This window comes from Helicoverpa armigera, chromosome 16, assembly GCF_030705265.1.
Source record: "Helicoverpa armigera isolate CAAS_96S chromosome 16, ASM3070526v1, whole genome shotgun sequence".
Lineage (NCBI taxonomy): Eukaryota > Metazoa > Arthropoda > Insecta > Lepidoptera > Noctuidae > Helicoverpa > Helicoverpa armigera.
Genome location: NC_087135.1, coordinates 1,314,084 through 1,332,110, shown reverse-complemented (window position 1 = coordinate 1,332,110; position 18,027 = coordinate 1,314,084). Strand labels below are relative to the sequence as shown.

Here is an 18,027-nt window from a genome sequence, read left to right as displayed (position 1 = left end):
CTGCACCGACTCCAAATAAAATTAGGATAAGGGCAGGAGGACGATAAAATGGTGTGTTCTTGGTAGTTTCTTAACAATTTATACATCTTAACAAGTCAATCGTAAACGTAGCCAATACATCTAGTGAATGATCTTCCACATCATACCTACCAAGAACTATTAAATCTTGGTTAAGTATTTTACATTACGATTGACCGAAATCTGTTCATTCTACTTTATGAAATAAACATTCTATAAGTACCACATTAAATTGATTATTTCTATTAGGATTTTGTTTATGACCTCTATCATTAATTGGAGTCATTTCGCTATAGAATCGAATGATCACTAACTTACTAGCATAATTGCATTTTTGCCATTTATTTTTATTGCATCTGGTATAATCCATCTCGCTGTAGTAGCTATCAAATTACTCTTTAATGAGCAGTTAAAAATTTCAAACGATAACTGCATCCAAGCAATCAGTGCAGCCATAGCATAAGAATTTCTACGTAAAAACCATTGCATCTATTTGCAGTAACAGTGCGTTAACCGAACATATCAACCATAATAAACAGCTTGTATCAATACACGATAATTTGTGTGCAATACTATGCCATGGTTGGCCCATCATAGGCGGAAACACTTTCCAATTTATGTCATTCTGCGCTTCACAACACATGCAAACCAACAATCAAAATCTTACCGTAACGACATGTCATAAAGACCATTTTTGCAAAATTAGGTGTGTTACATGTGATATCAAAAGTGTTATTCTTCTAAGGTATGATTTTTTTGTTTAATAGGTTGTGACATAGTCTTTTAGAGGTTTCCGGAGCCGCCATTAACGTTGCGATGTATGACAATGATACAGTAAAAGACAGGCCGTAAGTATAACTAACCAGAACATTATTCTGTAAGTGGCACAATATTAAAGTAACTTTAGTACTTAATAAAGTTAACATAGATACGATGGATGGCTTACCACAGAAGTAAATCTGCGTTTAATGTTCTCTTAATAATTGTAAATATTAACTTGAAAGAAGACGTCATCAAAAAGCTAAGCGAAGATTGTTAAAAGTTAAACGTGACATAACCGGAGATATTATTAAGAAGGTGAAGAGCTCTCAATAAAAAAAGCATGTCATCTTAAAGATGGTAAGTTCAAATCCGTGAACCAAATGAATGCATAATCATATGACACTAGAGACTAATGCAATCGACCCAGTTTTTAATAAGATTTCATAATAGTAAACCTTCTTCGTTCGAAGACAGAATTAGTGATGGCCGATGTTACATACCAAGTATATCCCTCTGGTATTATTCCAAGAATGACCATGATTCAACTGTTCTATCATAATTTCCCTATTATTCCAATTTATTGTTTCAGCTCAGTACATCATATCGTCTTCTTTTATACCTTCCTATTTGAGGTCATCTTACCATACTATAATACCACAGCCACATCGTCTTTCACACACATCACTCATCGCTTCTTAGGTCGTTGTTCTCTTTCTCTTTATCTATCCAAAATGCTTAACATCTTCCTCACAACGTGATCATATGAGACAACATTCTCTTGTACAAATTCTGATTTCAAGTGGCGTTGGCGTAGCATGTCCTTCTTCTGTCATACTTCCATCTGACGTCCACCACCAACCAGGTACATCACCTTCCAAGAAATGCTCGTCAAAATTGATAGGACCACACTCTCATTTCCCTTTCTCAAACAATGCAAAGAAAGCCATCCTTTTGCTTGTTATGGTACAAAAACCATTCATTTAAGGCTAAGTGTGCCACTTGGCTCACGAACACAACGGGACTTTAATGGTCACAACGACTGACACACATCTGCCTTTTTATTTTTTACAATTGATCAAACGAATTAGTTTTGTTCGCGATTTTTGTCTGTTTCACTTTCACGGTGATCATTAGCTTTGTTAATTGTATGTTCTTCAATTGTTTTGATGTCATTGTTATTATCGAATTAGATCAGCTTTTAATATTTCATTACGTATTATAGTTAGTCATGTCTACCTTGGCTTAGTCATAATGTATACTACATTTGTATACTTACTTTTTGAATGTTTTGACCCGTAAGAAAAGTGCAACATTCGGCATAAAGATTAAAGAAAAAGTGATTTGATCCTCGTGTCTTCCCAACTCTTTTTTGTCCACTTTCAATTCCACATTACTAATGAAAGCAAAACATCAAAAACTGACCCTAATGCCTAAATAATAATGTCTCTGTTTACGCCCTCATCACTTAACAGCTAAAAGACCTACTTCTCATATTTAACATTTGCAACTTGACTGTGAAATTATACTCTTTCACATTTCGCTTCAAAATGGTTTTTGCCAAATTTTGTCGCGTGCCAAACGTCAAGTGCATATCTGATTCTATTATTCATGGCTTTTATGTCCAGTTCAAGAAGCTTTTACAAAAAAAAAATTCATTTTTTTTCTCTTTTCTTAATTTTTTTGAGGAAAGAGACTCAAGAGATTATTCTTAAGACAAGAAATAATCCGACGTATAATAACATTTTTGAAAAAATGTGACGAGTAAAAAATAAGACTCAAGTATTCCGTATCATGAAATTTGACTGAGACTTGAGATAGACAGAAATGTTGAGGACCATGTTTGGTGACATACCAGTTTAAACAAATTGAAATCAAAGCCAGGAAAACCAACCATATCTTAAAAGTTAATTCATTTCAAAACACATTTACTAACTGGTACAAGCTACAGCAATAAAAGCACGAAAATCTCTCCCGGATGGTCAGAGAAAGCATAACACCTACCTATAATGAAACAAGGATAACTTGTACTAAATGAAAGTGCCCTTAAAACGCAATAATCTTTGAGCGAAAGTAGCCTTGATTCTGTACAGGGAAACATTACACCGCTACAGAGCTATGAAAGCTTACACACGGACAATTAAACAGGTAATTTCTAAATGTCAATTTTGAGATAGAAAATAATTTTTCATAGTTTTTTTTTCTTTTATTTACTAACGAGGTTGTTCTATGTGACTTTGTAATTGAAGTCGTTGTGGTTAGAAATTATATTACTTGTGAGATGACGGCAGGTAGAAGAATATGGAAGGAGAAAAAAATTGGGATAAAGGATCATGAGGTTGTTCTATGTCTAAACAAAGGCATGTTTTTATGGTTTTGATGTATAATTTCGTCACTTAATCAGATTATCATGGTTTTCATCAAAGATTATACAAAGTGCATTTAAAATTTCATTTTTTCATATCATCTAAATATTAGTTAAAAGTCTAATAAGATAACTAAAGAAATACCGGTTACTCGGACCAGTACGTCATGTAGGTATCAAGTGAAAATAAAACTTCGAGTGTTGCCACTACTTAGCATATATGTCACTTCCAAGAACTGTAAAAACCCAGAGATGTTTACATGTCAAACAATAGCTTCAAATGTAAGTGACCATATTATACACTTTCACCTGTCATTTTACTTATGTATTTGTTTGTTTGTACTTGCATCAGTTTGTGGTTAAAATGTTTTTCTTGATCTTTAGTGGGCAAGTGAAATGTCAACGTAGATAGCTATAGGTACTTATTTTGTTTTGCTACTTGAGATTTTGTTTATGAAATTTTTTTCAATTTTTTTAAGTTAGGAAGAGCTCGCGACTATGCCAAAACTGCACGGATCGAGCGATAAAAAAGTTAAGTCCTTGGCACGGTCCGTAGATGGGAGACCATCTTGTTCTAAGTTAGTTCTACCGTGTTTTGGAAAGCACTATTAACTGTGAGCCCTTAACATTTGAACTTCTTTGGCAGTCGTTACGGGTAGTCAGAAGCCAGAAAGTCTGACAACCAGTATCTACCACAAAGAGGTATTGAGTTGCCCGGGTAACTAGGTTGAGGAGGTCAGACAGCCGCTCCTGGTAAAACACTAGTAGTTAGCTGCATCCAGTTAGACTGGAAGCTGACCCCAACATAGTTGGGAAAAGGTTAGGCAGATGATGGATAAATAAATTAATAATGGGTTACAGAAATTAGATACTTTAGCATTAACAATAAAGACCCATATATTTATTGTTTTCTTTCATTAGTAAACAAAGAAGTAACTGTGCGTGCAACATGCGTTTGTTTCTATTCAATGTTTAATAGTTACGTAATGATGAAATTAATTTTATGTAGTTTTTATTTACATAATAATTATCTGGTTATAACTTTATTGCATGCCTAACAGTTTCACCCGCGTTCCGAGATAACTTCTGCTCGTACCCGGATAAAATATAGCCTTTGTTATTCGGGAATAGTGTACTTTCAAAACAGTAAAAGACTATTTTTAATCGGTTCTGTGGTTTCGTAGCCTTACGAGTACACACAAACAAAAACATATTTTTTTCTCTATCTCGTACCCAGATATAAAATAAGGACTACATATGTTACCCGAGGATAATTTAGCTTCCCAAAATGTTCAGGGGTTTGAAAATTATACAGACTTATTCAGTATTTTCGAAGCCCTTAGGGTACAAACAACCAATAAATCCCTTTCTTAATATTAGTGTAGATGTGTAATTAAAATATTAATCGCCCATTCTGAATGACATAACTCTATGCTTTCTCTTGAGCACAATGTCAAGAATTTAGCAAGTGCATGCTGGTTGGAAGATATTAGTGAACACACGCACGAACGTATTGCATTGTATCACTGACATATTTTACGCATTTTTTGCATATCTTTTAATCTTGACCTGGAATGAGGCATGTCTATTTGGTTATTAGGTCTACTACTCTAATTCGATCTGACATAATTATTGTAATTATTTAAATTGTTATAGATTTAATTTGTACCTAATTATGTTTATTTATTAGAAAGGAGTACGAAAACAGACCCTGCTAATTTTTTTTGTAAGTCGGTTAATATCGTCAGTATGAGACTGAGTAGATATAAGAATGCGTAGTATTATTTTAGGCAGCTTTGATCTAACATCAATACACTGAACATTTAAGTTTACGCCTAATATTAAACATATATTTTCAGAACGACTCAGAAAGCATAAGATTTTAATAAAATCTCTGTAGGTCTATGAATATTACACCTTATCCTGCACAGTGTGAACACGACATTAGACGCACTTGGCCGCAAGAATGTTGCGACTTACAAGACAGGTTGTCGGTTGCTGGCTCATCGCTTAGAGAATCATAACACCAACCTAATTACCTCATTTCTTTGAAGAAAGCATCAGTACGTCAACTTAGTGCATTTAAAAAAATAAAAATATATGAATGGGAAAAGCTACAAAAAAGAGAAACAAAAAAGATTTTAAATTCAGAACGCAATCCAACAAAAACGGCTGAACGCACCGTCTCGCAAAAACGAGTTAACTTACCGTTAATTAATGCTTGATACGAACTAAACTTAACTCGCGATTACCCGTCGTGGTACGTGCGTATACCACCGAGTTTACCGATAGACTGACGTTCGAAGATGCATAACGGTATACCGTGCCACTTCCCCTATTGGACACACAAAACACAGTGCATTCCAACAAGAACTGTGTTGACACAGGTAAACTAGATTCCGTACCCTTCGGAAGAAATTGGTAGGCCAAAAATGCGGGCTAGTATGGTAATTTTAATTTACGGTTTTCCTATGTAAACAATGTTGGTGGATGTCACATTCTTTGAATGCTTTGGATGGACCTACTTTTTATAACGTTAGAAACCCATTTTAAAATATCTGACAGTTTACCAGCTGAACTTTACAGGAGGTGATGAAACGGGGTTTTTAATATATGGGAATAAAACCTCATTTAAAACTGGAATAAACTGGTTTCGAAGAGGTGGATGCAACTGTTACAATTATTATAACTCTTCATAATAATGCCAGCTGACTTCTGCGGTTCACCCGCGTCTCGTGAAACTGATTTCCGTACCGTACTCAGCTAAAATATAGCATATGTCTCCCGGGGGATAATGTGGCTTCTCCACACAAGTGAAAGATTTAGTAGATTGGGAAAATGTAGGGTACAAATAAATAGACAAAAATATTAATAAGTATAGATAACACTAGCCGTTTTCCCGCGGTTTCACCCGCGTCCCGTGGGAGCTACTGCCCGCCCCGAGATAAAATATAGCCTATGTTACTCGCAGATAATATAGCTTTCTAATGGTGAAAGAATAATTAAAATCGGTCCAGTAGTTCTTGAGTTTATCCATTACAACCAAACAAACAAAGTTTTCCTCTTTATAATATTGTAAGTATAGATTATTTCAGTTTGTTGCCAAAACGTCCACTGCTGGACAAATACCTCTCCCAAATTGGAGGGATTTGCTTATACTCCCTTATATCGCGTTGGCATTGCGTGCTGGTGATAAAACGTATAAAATAGTAGCTTTTATTTCTTCCTGAATTGCTAGGGTCTCTTAGGAGGCATCACATACACTTTTACATCTAAGTAACACATTACTCCTAGACACATGTTCCGCCACATTATATCACGCCTCAGGCATTGAAGATGTAATACACTCAGCGGCACGGAATCTGGCCCAAGCACATTTGGGCCTTATAACCATTATTTCAATGAAAAATCAGAATTTTTATTTTAAAATTGTTTAATTTACTCATTTTCCAAAAGAAAATGACTAACAGACAACAGAATTGTGAGGATTTTCGTTAAGTTTCATTGCGTTAGAAAACAGAGTCCTTTACCGCAATAATCACCATAAACTTTTAAATCAAACATTTTTAACAAAACAGAAAGTTATCGAATTTTAATAATGGATGTTTCTTCCTCTTGATCTGATGACTGCTTGCATACGATCCGGCATGCTCTGGATCGTGTTTTTTATCTCCACCTGAGAGATCTCCTCCCAGGCAGCTACCAGCGCGGTTTTCAGTTCACTGAAAGTCCGTGGTGGGTTACGACTTGCTCGGACCTGTCTTTTAAGCATGTTCCAGACATGTTCTACAGGATTCATGGCTGGATTTCTTGCAGGCCAGTCCAATTTTTGAATACCGAGCCGAACAAGTAATCGGTTACTCAGAGAGCTGTGTGAAGTCAAGCATTTTCCTGCATTATACGAAATTCTTCACTTCCTATGAATCCCGGACAGGGTAAAACATGACTTGGAAGGATCTCTTCAGTATACCGCACTGTTGTCAGACGACTTTCGACAACCAATAATTCAGTACGGGCTTCTGAACTTCTGCCTTGACAAACCAAGATGGACCCACCGTGAAAACCGACTGTTTGCTTGGTAGTGGTGGGAAGAAACCAATCTCCGCGCTTTCCCCATTCACGTTCACAGCCGTCTGGAGCTCTTAAGACGACTCTGCATTCATCGATCCATAAAATTTTACTCCATTAGTCATGCGTGCAATTTGCATGTTCTCTTGCAAACCTAAGTCTGGCTACGCGATGGTGCGGGAGGAGTTCCGGGCCTCGAGTTGGTCTTCGAGCACGCAGATCCCGTTCCTCTATCCTTCTTCTGATTTTACACTTACGGACGTTGACTTCTCTTGCTGTTTGCAAAGGCTGGCGTATCTCTAACGCAGTGAGAAACCGATTTTTCATTATTGCACCTACGATAAATCGGTCCTCGTGCGCCGACGAACACCTTACACCCCTACTTTCTGGTCTTCTTGTGTAAAGGCCAGTCTGGTCATGCATTTTTTATGCATATCTTTCACTTGTACGCGGTGCACTTAAAGTTTCAACCATCTTCCACTGCGTACACCCTTGACGTCTTAGCAACACTACTTGAGCAACTTGAGCTGCAGTAAGGGTAATTTTCAGATCAAATTGTGAAAAAAAGAGAAACAAAAAACGATCATAATCACTATTTTTTTTGGAACGTGCTTAGTACTTCGGCAATTTCTATCTGAATTTAAACTTAACTTTCCGCTTTGTGTTCCAACAACTGAATCTGTTTCCAGTGTTATAAAAATTAAACAGACACACATTTTTCTGTATTTTAATTAACAAATACGAAAGGACTGACAATATGTCATATGAAATTACAATTTACAACAGCTATCTGGGCTGATATCTACCTGTGTTTGTTTGGGCCAAATTCCGTGCCGCTGAGTGTATGTTATGAAGAGTCGACCTTTGCCATGTCTTACGTGATTATTTTGTGTGCTGTTAACTATTTATAGTATTTACTTTGTACTCATTATTTACTACCTCTTTCCTGCAGTGCCAAACGCGATCCGAGCAACTACATTAGGCTCCCGGATAAGAAGCACTCTATGTCCTTTCTCATACTTTTCTTAGGAACCCCTTAAACCATTTTTTTTTTGTTACTCGCGTTTATAATTTTCAGCAAGTATCAATCTTAACTTTCTATTTGCTGAAATTATAAAAGAGAGATAAAGTTAGTGGGGGGACAATCTCTGTATCTAAAGAAGACGTTTTGTTTTTTTGGGGTGTGATGCTCTATGTTACTGTAACATTTTATATCGAGTTGCTCTATGTTACTGTAACGACATCCAAATTATAACCAGCCGTCTAATCGCCGATTTGACCAATTAGCTCGTCAACTTCCCAGTTGGCGTCATTACAATTATAAGTTAAAGCTTAGAAGTCAGTACTGATATAATATAAACTACTTATATTGTAAACATGGATGATTTTAGTCTCAAATCAACCAAAAATGAAACCAGTGGTGAGTGAGTGCCCATGCTTAATTGATTGTAAAATGAAGGACTATGATTAGTTGGGCTTAGAAAGTAGGTAAAGGTACCTGTTTAGCATTCGACCTACTTGGATTAATTAGCGAGAACTTAAGGGTCTTCGTATTATTTACGCGTAATTAGTAGATGCCAACCTAAGTACATACTTACTTAGTAATGTATCTGTCTAAACAGTATTGACTCCGATTTGCGAAGTCAAGTTGGAGTGTATAGGGAAGACTGGAGGAACTAAAATCACGGAGCCGGAGAAAAAGTTTCACTAAGTTGGGAAACCAAATACAAAATGGTTTGATTTGGTTTTTTGTTATTTACCAATTTCCTTAATTTGTCGTGGTGGCCTAGTGGGTAAAGGACCAACCTCTCAAGTATGAGGGCGCGGATTCGATCCCAGGTCAGGCAAGTACCACTGCAACTTTTCTAAGTTTGTATGTACTTTCTAAGTATATCTTAGACACCATTGGCTGTGTTTCGGATGGCACGTTAAACTGCAATGTGTTGACGTTAATGGTGTCAAATCTTCCAATCTACCCGTTTGTTTGGGCGTACCGCAAGGCTCGATTCTAGGGCCATTTTTATTTCTTGTGTACATTAATGACTTGCCATATTATTTAAAATCATTGTGTGATGTAGTATTGTTTGCTGATGACACGTCTCTAATTTTTAAAGTTGATAGGAATAGAGTAGATTTTGATGACGTGAATTCGTGTCTGTCGTTAGTAACGCACTGGTTCACAGCCAATAATTTGGTTTTGAATGCGAAGAAAACCAAATGTATAAAATTTGCTTTGCCAAACGTGAAAAATCTCGGCCCCAGTGTAGTTTTAAACAACGAGGAAATTGAAACGGTCCAAGCTACCACTTTTCTAGGAATAACTGTAGACTCCAAAATTCAATGGGGTGAGCATATAACTGGCCTCACGAATAGACTAAGCTCTGCTGCGTACGCTGTCAGAAAGGTAAGAGCTCTCACCGATGTAGGCACGGCGCGTTTAGTGTACTTCAGTTATTTCCACAGTGTTATGTCTTACGGAATTCTTATGTGGGGCAATGCTGCCGACATAGAAAATGTCTTCGTGTTACAGAAGCGTGCTATCCGTGCTATATACCGACTAGGTACTAGAGTCTCCCTAAGGGAAAGGTTTAAGGATATTGGTGTTCTGACTGTGGCGTCTCAATATATTTATGCCAATATAATATATGTAAGGCAAAACATAGAGTTATTTAGTAAAAGAGTGACGTGCACAATTTCAACACTAGAAATAAACATAAATTAACCGCATCCAACTATCGATTGCATAAAGTGCACGGTTCGTTTGTGGGCCTTTGTATACGCATTTATAATAGAATCCCAGTTCATTTGTTAGAACTAACGGACAGTTCTTTTAAAATCAAAATTAAGGATATACTGATTAAAAAGGCTTATTATAACATTAATGATTATTTCACAGATACACGCAGATGGCAGCTCTGAAGTGGACAACAAGTGTTTTTTTTTTATATATATATATTTTGCGACTAATATTGAATTGTATAATTGTAATTTAATTATAATTAAATTGTAATAGACAGCTGTGTTGCTGGGAAGTTTGTTCTTCACCACTTCTTCTTCCCAGCCATAACACTAGGAAGTGGTGAAAGGGGGGCGTTTTGGGGGTGCTGTAATTTTGTATTTTTTGACGTGAAAAAGTGCTAGAATCTAGCCTATTTTCAATAAACGATTTTGACTTTGACTTTGACTTTGACTTTGTAGGTCCCGGCTGTCATTGAACATCCTTGACAGTCGTTACGGGTAGTCAGAAGCCAGTAAGTCTGACACCAGTCTAACCAAGGGGTATCGGGTTGCCCGGGTAACTGGGTTGAGGAGGTCAGATAGGCAGTCGCTTCTTGTAAAGCACTGGTACTCAGCTGAATCCGGTTAGACTGGAAGCCGACCCCAACATGATTGGGAAAAAGGCTCGGAGGATGATGACCAATTTCCTTAATTTGTTTATGTATATCGAAAATACATATTGCTATTTATTAAATGAAATGTAATTTCTAAAACAATTTAAAAAGTATTGGAAAATCATCAAATTATTGCTTCGTCAAAAACCACGTTTTAAAATAGTTGTTCAGAATTACCGCCATCTAGCGAAGAATATAAAAAGTTTTAAACATACTTCACAAATAGAGACATGTAGCGGTAAAAGTACAATCTACATTCTTTGTCTTGACTGTAAGACCATTTAGTTCATCCTTGCAAAGAGAGATGGCGCTGTTGTTACTCTCAGTGGAAAATGTAAAAGAAAAATAAAAATTATAAAAGTAACATTTTACAAAAAGGTTTTACGGTTTGCACAAAATTATATCGCAGAAAAGATAGTTCAAAAGTTCACATAACTTTAGCTTAATTGGGCAAAATTGCTTCCACCTTAACTAATCAATTATGTTTTTGCTTGGATTTACGAGTTTTATGGTGGTTTACGCAACCATTACGTGTGAAATACAGATATGACATTCAATTCGATACCCATCATGTGCCTGCGATGGAAGCCGGTCCTAGGTATTAAAACTTTTTGGTAAGGGGCCCAGTAAAACTAAGCAAGCCTTAGGGTGCAAAGGTATGGTGTACTATAGTAATAGGTCCCTACTACCTTTCCTTTAAGATTACGTGCCAATTATGAAATCATTTAGAAGAACAGTCTGTACCGATATTTTTATTTTAACGAGTATCTTCTACAGTCGTTAAAACCAGGCTTGTCACGACAAGATAATCTCTTCATTAAAGTGACAGTTATTGAACGTGTCTACAGAGTCGTGAGAGATAGCATCTGTGAGTACCTGTCTATGTAGGTACTTATTGCTTACAAAAGTATTCGTAGAACTAACTACTGTGGTCCTCATACTTTCAGGACTTTATTGAGGCCAACCAACCATGGGTAATTTGTGAGTGGTGCCTTAACGGCCTAGCTCATACGACAGTTTGCAACAACTGTGTTTCTATTAATGTTAATAGGATACAAAACAAAATTCTACACTAACCATTATTAAGAAATTTGAAATAAGGGTAAGTGGATGCAGCGTAACAAGATTTTGGGTGATATACATAAAATTTCTCAAAAATGACCCCCACGTTTGACCTTCAAGCCTACGCATGACGTTTTATTTATAGAAATGAAGCGCTCTACACCATAAGAATTTATAATGAGCTGCGAAATAAAGCATGTGCTTTCTCTTGCCACTTACTCAGTACTGGACGAGGTAACATTTCATTACATTTGTCACCATGAATCAAGGTAAGCTTAAGATCAAAAAGATTACCAACATTTTGTAAATGTTTACCACTTCTTATAAAATGCGGATGTGCGCTGCTTATTTCTTATTTCACAGATGCTTACTAACGATGGTTTTTCGTCACGAGCCATATAATGAGTAGTTTAGAGGAAAAGAAGAGAACAGTCTTCACTTATCGATGAAGATTCCCCATCTTGTTGGTATTTAACTTGGCATACCCCAACATTGTTGGGAAGAGACAAAACAGATGATGGGCTGCTAAAGACAGTCACAGGCTTTTATGGAGGTGCACGAAAAACTTCCCTGATTGCAGTTGAAACACCCAATACGGAAAAAGATAAGAACTTCGGTCTACTGACGTCATTTGTTTCAGTTACTCTGCTTATAGTAAGTCTTAAAATACTTGTGCCCCGTGAGTCAACGGTGACGATAAGAATGTCAATAAGTATGAAAATAATACGTTCGCAGAATATTTTACATCGTAACGCCTTCATAATGTTTTATAGTGCAAACACGTTTGCTATTTAAGCTTTCGTTGAAAATATGAGAGAGTTACATTTTTGTGTTTCTTGCTTTATATTGTCATGGTGTTTGACACTTTCTTGTGAGCAAGTTCACGTTCATCTCTGTAAGTAGAGGTTTGTAACAATCTTTATCTCAACATCTATGAGGTACAGCAGTTTGTAAATCCTTACAAATCCTACCCAATTACTTTTTTTTTAATACTCTGTTTTAATTTGAATCACTTCAACCACTTTCTTCTTCTGCCTATCAACAAGTTTCTTGATTACCAAATTAACTAACTGCAAGCAAAAAGTGTGAGCCCTTTTTGTGTCGAAGGTACTTCTAGTTCGGCTTCCGAAGGTAATAGCCCTCCATTGTTTTTTGAAAATCAACCGATAGCTATCGACTGTTTAGTGAGATTCGAAACTGATACAAAAAACTTTATGAAGTCAGTGCTGGTGGTCTGTTGCGTCATTCAATGAATACATTGTTGTAATATTTATCTGGCTACCAAACTTTCCATCGGTATTGATTGAATTAGTATTGGGTTCGTATGGATAGAATGGTACCTTTCTATCTTTTTGTTCACAATATAATTTTCATTATAGATCAACAAAATATCTATCATATTTTATTAAACAATATAATGTGGCAGGTAAGTCAGTTGGGTAAAGATGTAAGGGATGGGTAAATGACAAATATGCATCTGCTTTGACTTTGAAAAATATCAACACACGAAAGCCTCTTAAGCGTCATTGGTAAGTCATTTTAATGTTTTGAAAGGTAAACCATGAAGTTATAGGCTATAGGCATACTTTCTATCATGAACATTTCCGTTCTAACTAAGCCCAAAAAGTGAAAACAAGAATACCTAAGTTTTTAGGGCACAGTTACAGCACCTACCGCTAGAAACCACCAATTATACTAATACCCAAAGAAAATGGTTTTTTCTTCCTAAATGAGGTCTCACTCCACTAATTCATCTTGAAAACCGCAGCGGAGTCTACCTAGTACTGTAAATGCTTTTGTGTATTTGTCATTCTAGTACCTCGTTATCTTTTAGCATATTAATAAAAAAAAATACTTATGTTGACTTATTTTATAAGGATCTTATAATTCGTGTTAATAATATAGGTAGATACCCCAATGTATTTTTGGTGCCTCTGATTATAATTATCACCGAAAATTATTTTAATTAAAAAATGATAATAGCAACATAGGTAACTATACTTTTTAAATTTAAAATAAAGGTATTAAGGTAAAATTTGAATTTAGAGAACTTTCAGAGCGAATTTTCCACTATAGTCATTATCTGACTGGCCTTTTCCCAACTAAGTTGAAGTCAACTTGTGACTATTCCTCCAAGTAATCAAGTTCACGTAAATACCACAAATATTTTGCCAGTTGTTTCGTAATCTATAAGTGTTACATACTTTTAACGCCTTTTAGCTAATATAGGTAAACTTGTTTTCAATCAATTTTGCAGAGATGAAATTCGGAACTGGTTATTACGTATTTAACTTCTGATTTAACACGCAAAATTGTTAAGAGTATGGAATTTAATAATATGGATGAAGTAATAGTCATGACTATAATTCTATTAACATGCCTTTAACCTTTTAGTCTGAATAATAATAATTATTTATTAGGCAGGTACGTTATTTTCACTATCGCTATTGACATAGATATTATCAAATTCATAATGTTCTTTCTTATACCAACATCGTGAGAAAAAATCTTTCACCTGTTCACAGTATGCTCATCTTCAAAACTACAATGACAGTCGTTATATCGAAATCACTTTAGAATGTACCTACCGTGTAATAAAATAACATTAAGTACCTACAATAAATATGATTATGAAAACACTTTGATTATCTCGGCTTTCTGGTGGCAAATATAAATATATACAAACAAACTATTAAAACGGTTTTCATTTCCATTTCGTAATTTTATCATTGGTTTTTAATAACCACGAAGTTTCATTCATGCTCATAACGTTTATCCATTCATTCAAGCAAGCATGACTTGTTTGCCATAAACGGCGCCATTAAAAAACATTGAAACAAACTCACCTGCCAAATACATTTGTCCAAGGCACCGCCTACCTGTGCTCGTTCACTCCACTTCTTCACTAATCCGAATCACTTTCCTTTATTCCATAACCATGTTTCTCTTTCACGGTACTAACAAAACTATTTCTTTATTACGATTCATATTACCATCGTCATTTCTTACAACCTTAGCAAAGGTTACACCGTGCAAAATTACATTTACCGTTACAAATGCAATCGTCTCGTCTTTATCTTCGAAGATTTCATCAAAGCAAAAAGCTATTAGAGAATCTCAACCGCAAATAGTAATTTTGTCGAAATGATTATAGGTTCTCTTACAGGTATTAATTTTCTGTGTTATTATGTTAGCATTTCATTGTGATGATGCTCAATTACTTAACAAGCTGACACTTGGTTTGATGATTTAATAATCTTGAGAACTTCTTTGAGTTCGTCAGTATAATTTCTATTGGCAGTATTATTTGCTTTCTCTAGTAAATCATCGAGTTATATTTTCTTTCTGCGAGTATGTTGCAAACAATGAGTGATGCCAATAACGATAAACGATTTTCCTTTCTTCGATCTATTCGATCAATTTTAGATTATAGTGTTGCGATTGGAAGTCTGTATCGAGAGTGCAATTCTGTGTCTAGACTATTCGTTTCACCAACCGGTCTAATTGAGTTAAATTTATTCCTTTTATCGCCAAGTAAATCACCGTCAAAGTTGTCTTTCCCAAATATAGTGTTGTGTCACTTCCGATTTTTTCACGTTCGTCGTCTGTCTTCACTAATGCTTCCTTCCACAACTTCCTGAACCGCTCTTGATCTGCGGTTTCTCATAGATGTAATCTTGTTTCATATCCCTTCATACTAGTTTCTTCCAATCTTGATACGGTTTATCCGCCATCATAAAGTTTCTAGCGTCGTTTAGTTTTTGCTTGGTCTCGGCTTCTGTAATAAAAGTATTGTTTGCTATTAGTAACACTCGATGTTTATTATTATATAGACGAGTTTCACTTTCTTTTCATTATTATATTTACGTCATTGTGTGTCGAGAAAAATCGACGTCATAAAAAGTTTAGATTTTCATAAAAACGCGAGCACTTTCATGCATACATTGTAAATGTCTTGTCGTTATAAATAAAAGTGAAGTTATAAAGTAAAGTACCTAGTTAGAAGCTTAACTTTTTTTCTATTTATTTTTGTGTAATCGTGGAACAAAATATTCTTGTCGCAAAAAAAAAGCTAGATTAATTTCACAAGTCAAAAGGGCAAGAGTTTGAACTATTGACGACCTCACGATCGCATTGTCAGCGACTTAGTAGGTGGTCTATTACAGAGTTGCCTCCTTATTTTAAGAAATCTCATGGTAATCGTTGCTACTATATTTTTGTCCTTGTTTTAGAAAATGACAAATGTTTTGGAAAGTTTTTTTTTTTGTTTTCTTAATAGTTATAGAGAAATTCCTTTCCTTTATCAGCATCTACCTAGCCTTCTCCAACTATGTTGAGGTCGGCTTCCTGTCTAATAGGATGCATCTGTGTGTCAGTGTTTTACATGAAGTGCTATCTGACCTCCTTCTTCCAACAACCCGGGCAACCCGATATCCCTTTGTGATCCTGGTTGCCAGACTTTCTGCCTTAACCCGTATCGACTGCGACAAAGATGATCAAATGACATCATTTACCTACTTTGAAGCAAACCTAGCTTTAATTAAAATTAACGAAATATTTGAATTCCCGTGGTGCTTTCTCGCAAGGAAAGTGAGCACGTACTCAAATAGCAGACTGCATGGCTAAATAGCTTTCCAAAGGAATAACAAGTAATAGGCAGTAAAGTATATTAGTAATAGTAAATTATTTCTGCTGCATTGTTAAGGTAATTAGTTGTAAAGCTGTATTTCTCATATTGTAAAGAAACTTTAACAAATAGCTCATATAGAAATGACGAATGCAAGTTTGTTCTTTGTATTAGCTATTGAAAAAGTGTCAGGACTGAAAGTTTGCAAGGCATAAAATTCGGCGATAACTTTAGGAAAGCTTTACTTGATTCTCTATACAAGTTAGTCACGTTAGTGTATAACTGTATTAGTCCCACCTTTATTGACAAATTGAACCAAAATAGCAGAAATAATTACAACAAAGCTACCGTACAAAGGTTCTATTTTTTGTAAAGGAGGATCAAGATACTAACAGTATGACATAACTAACAAATGATCCGCTATCTTTATAGCCCATAAGAATTGAATGCAGCCATGCATCAAGTATTTCTCATACACAAATCAACATACAAACACCACACAATGTTTGTATATTAAATCTGCACTTTCCGTTACCTATCATTTTCTTTAAGATAAATGTGGGAACTATAATTACTTGCAACATAATGAAGCATTTAGCGTTGTTTGTAAACTACTTGGATTTTTATATGAAATTGTTTTGCTGAAAGACACTGTATTTCAGATTGATATAAGGTTGAAATTTTAAGAGCAGGGAGCTAGTAGAAGTGGTTTTAAAAGTAAATCGTGTTTGACTTTAATTTGTTCTTTGTAAGTGATCCATTGTCCTGTTTTGTGACTTAAAATGTGATACAATAATGGAGAAGAATGCTAGTAAAATGATATCAAATTAATTGATAAAGTACACATCCTAGAAAAGTTACTTTACAATTTAGTCAAAGATTAAAGAAATGGGAGAGGTGAAGCATACAATATTTATTAAATTAAAAGAGTTTTTTCAATTCACTAGCAACAACTCATAGAGTTTCAATGTTACAAGAGTTAGATTATTGGAAGTCCTACTGTCGAAACATAATTGGGCAAAAATACAAAAAAAGGTACACGAAAGAAAATCGAAATCAGTATAACGAGAGTCTGATTCAAACTCACATCATTAGTGTTATTCTATTTCTTTTACGTATGTATTATCCTTTACCTAAACGCACGAGTGACTAGAAATTCAGGTCAGATATAATCTATGTTCTCACCGGTCTGTGTTTAGTCACGAATTTTTGCTCGTTTACATTTTCCAAGAGTATTACAATAATTCGTGATTTTCTGCTTGTGAAGTAAAAGTGATTTGATGATGTTGAGGTCATGACCTGTGGAGATGATGTGGCTGGTTCAAGTTTAAGTGAAGTCAGGATTCAGATGGTTGTGCGGTAAGAATAACTAAAGATAAATAGGCAGATATTTTTTAACGTCTTTATAATCTTTCGTCTTTATAAACGGCTAATATGAGAAAAGTAGGCTTGTGGATTAATTGAGTAGGACTTGAAACGATTGTCATTTTTTTTAATGCCTAATTTCTGCCGACAAGTACTCGAATTAAAGCAAAAGTTAAAATATAGACTCCGAAAATAAACTTCAGATTATCGATTAGTAAGTCATGGATTAGAAGACAAAATAAAGCGAATCAGATGTCAGCTAAATCCATAAACATTTTTAATCCAAATCACATTCAATTCGACATCAATTTCAATTTTTAATCTCTTCAACCTTTAAAAATCGCCATTCTTACTTGTATGTTAAATTGTGC

At 35.3% G+C, this 18,027-nt stretch overlaps 1 protein-coding gene and 1 long non-coding RNA gene across 3 annotated transcripts in view; one reads left to right on the top strand and one right to left on the bottom strand.

Moving 5' to 3' along the window:
• The window catches only part of LOC110369878 (uncharacterized), a 39,725-nt gene that overhangs the window by 16,139 nt on the left and 5,559 nt on the right, over positions 1-18,027 (bottom strand). Inside the window, exon 2 of one of the 2 annotated variants that reach the window (XM_021325476.3) lies at positions 14,511-15,442. The gene's annotated coding sequence lies outside the window, so the exon portion shown is untranslated. Of the gene's footprint in view, positions 1-5,350; positions 5,489-14,510; positions 15,443-18,027 lie in introns of those variants that run through there. The other variant, XM_021325477.3, reaches the window with a different exon arrangement.
• LOC135117970 (uncharacterized) lies at positions 9,151-10,388 on the top strand. The gene is made up of 2 exons (XR_010277278.1): positions 9,151-9,614; positions 10,107-10,388. It is a non-coding gene; the product is annotated as an uncharacterized LOC135117970 (long non-coding RNA).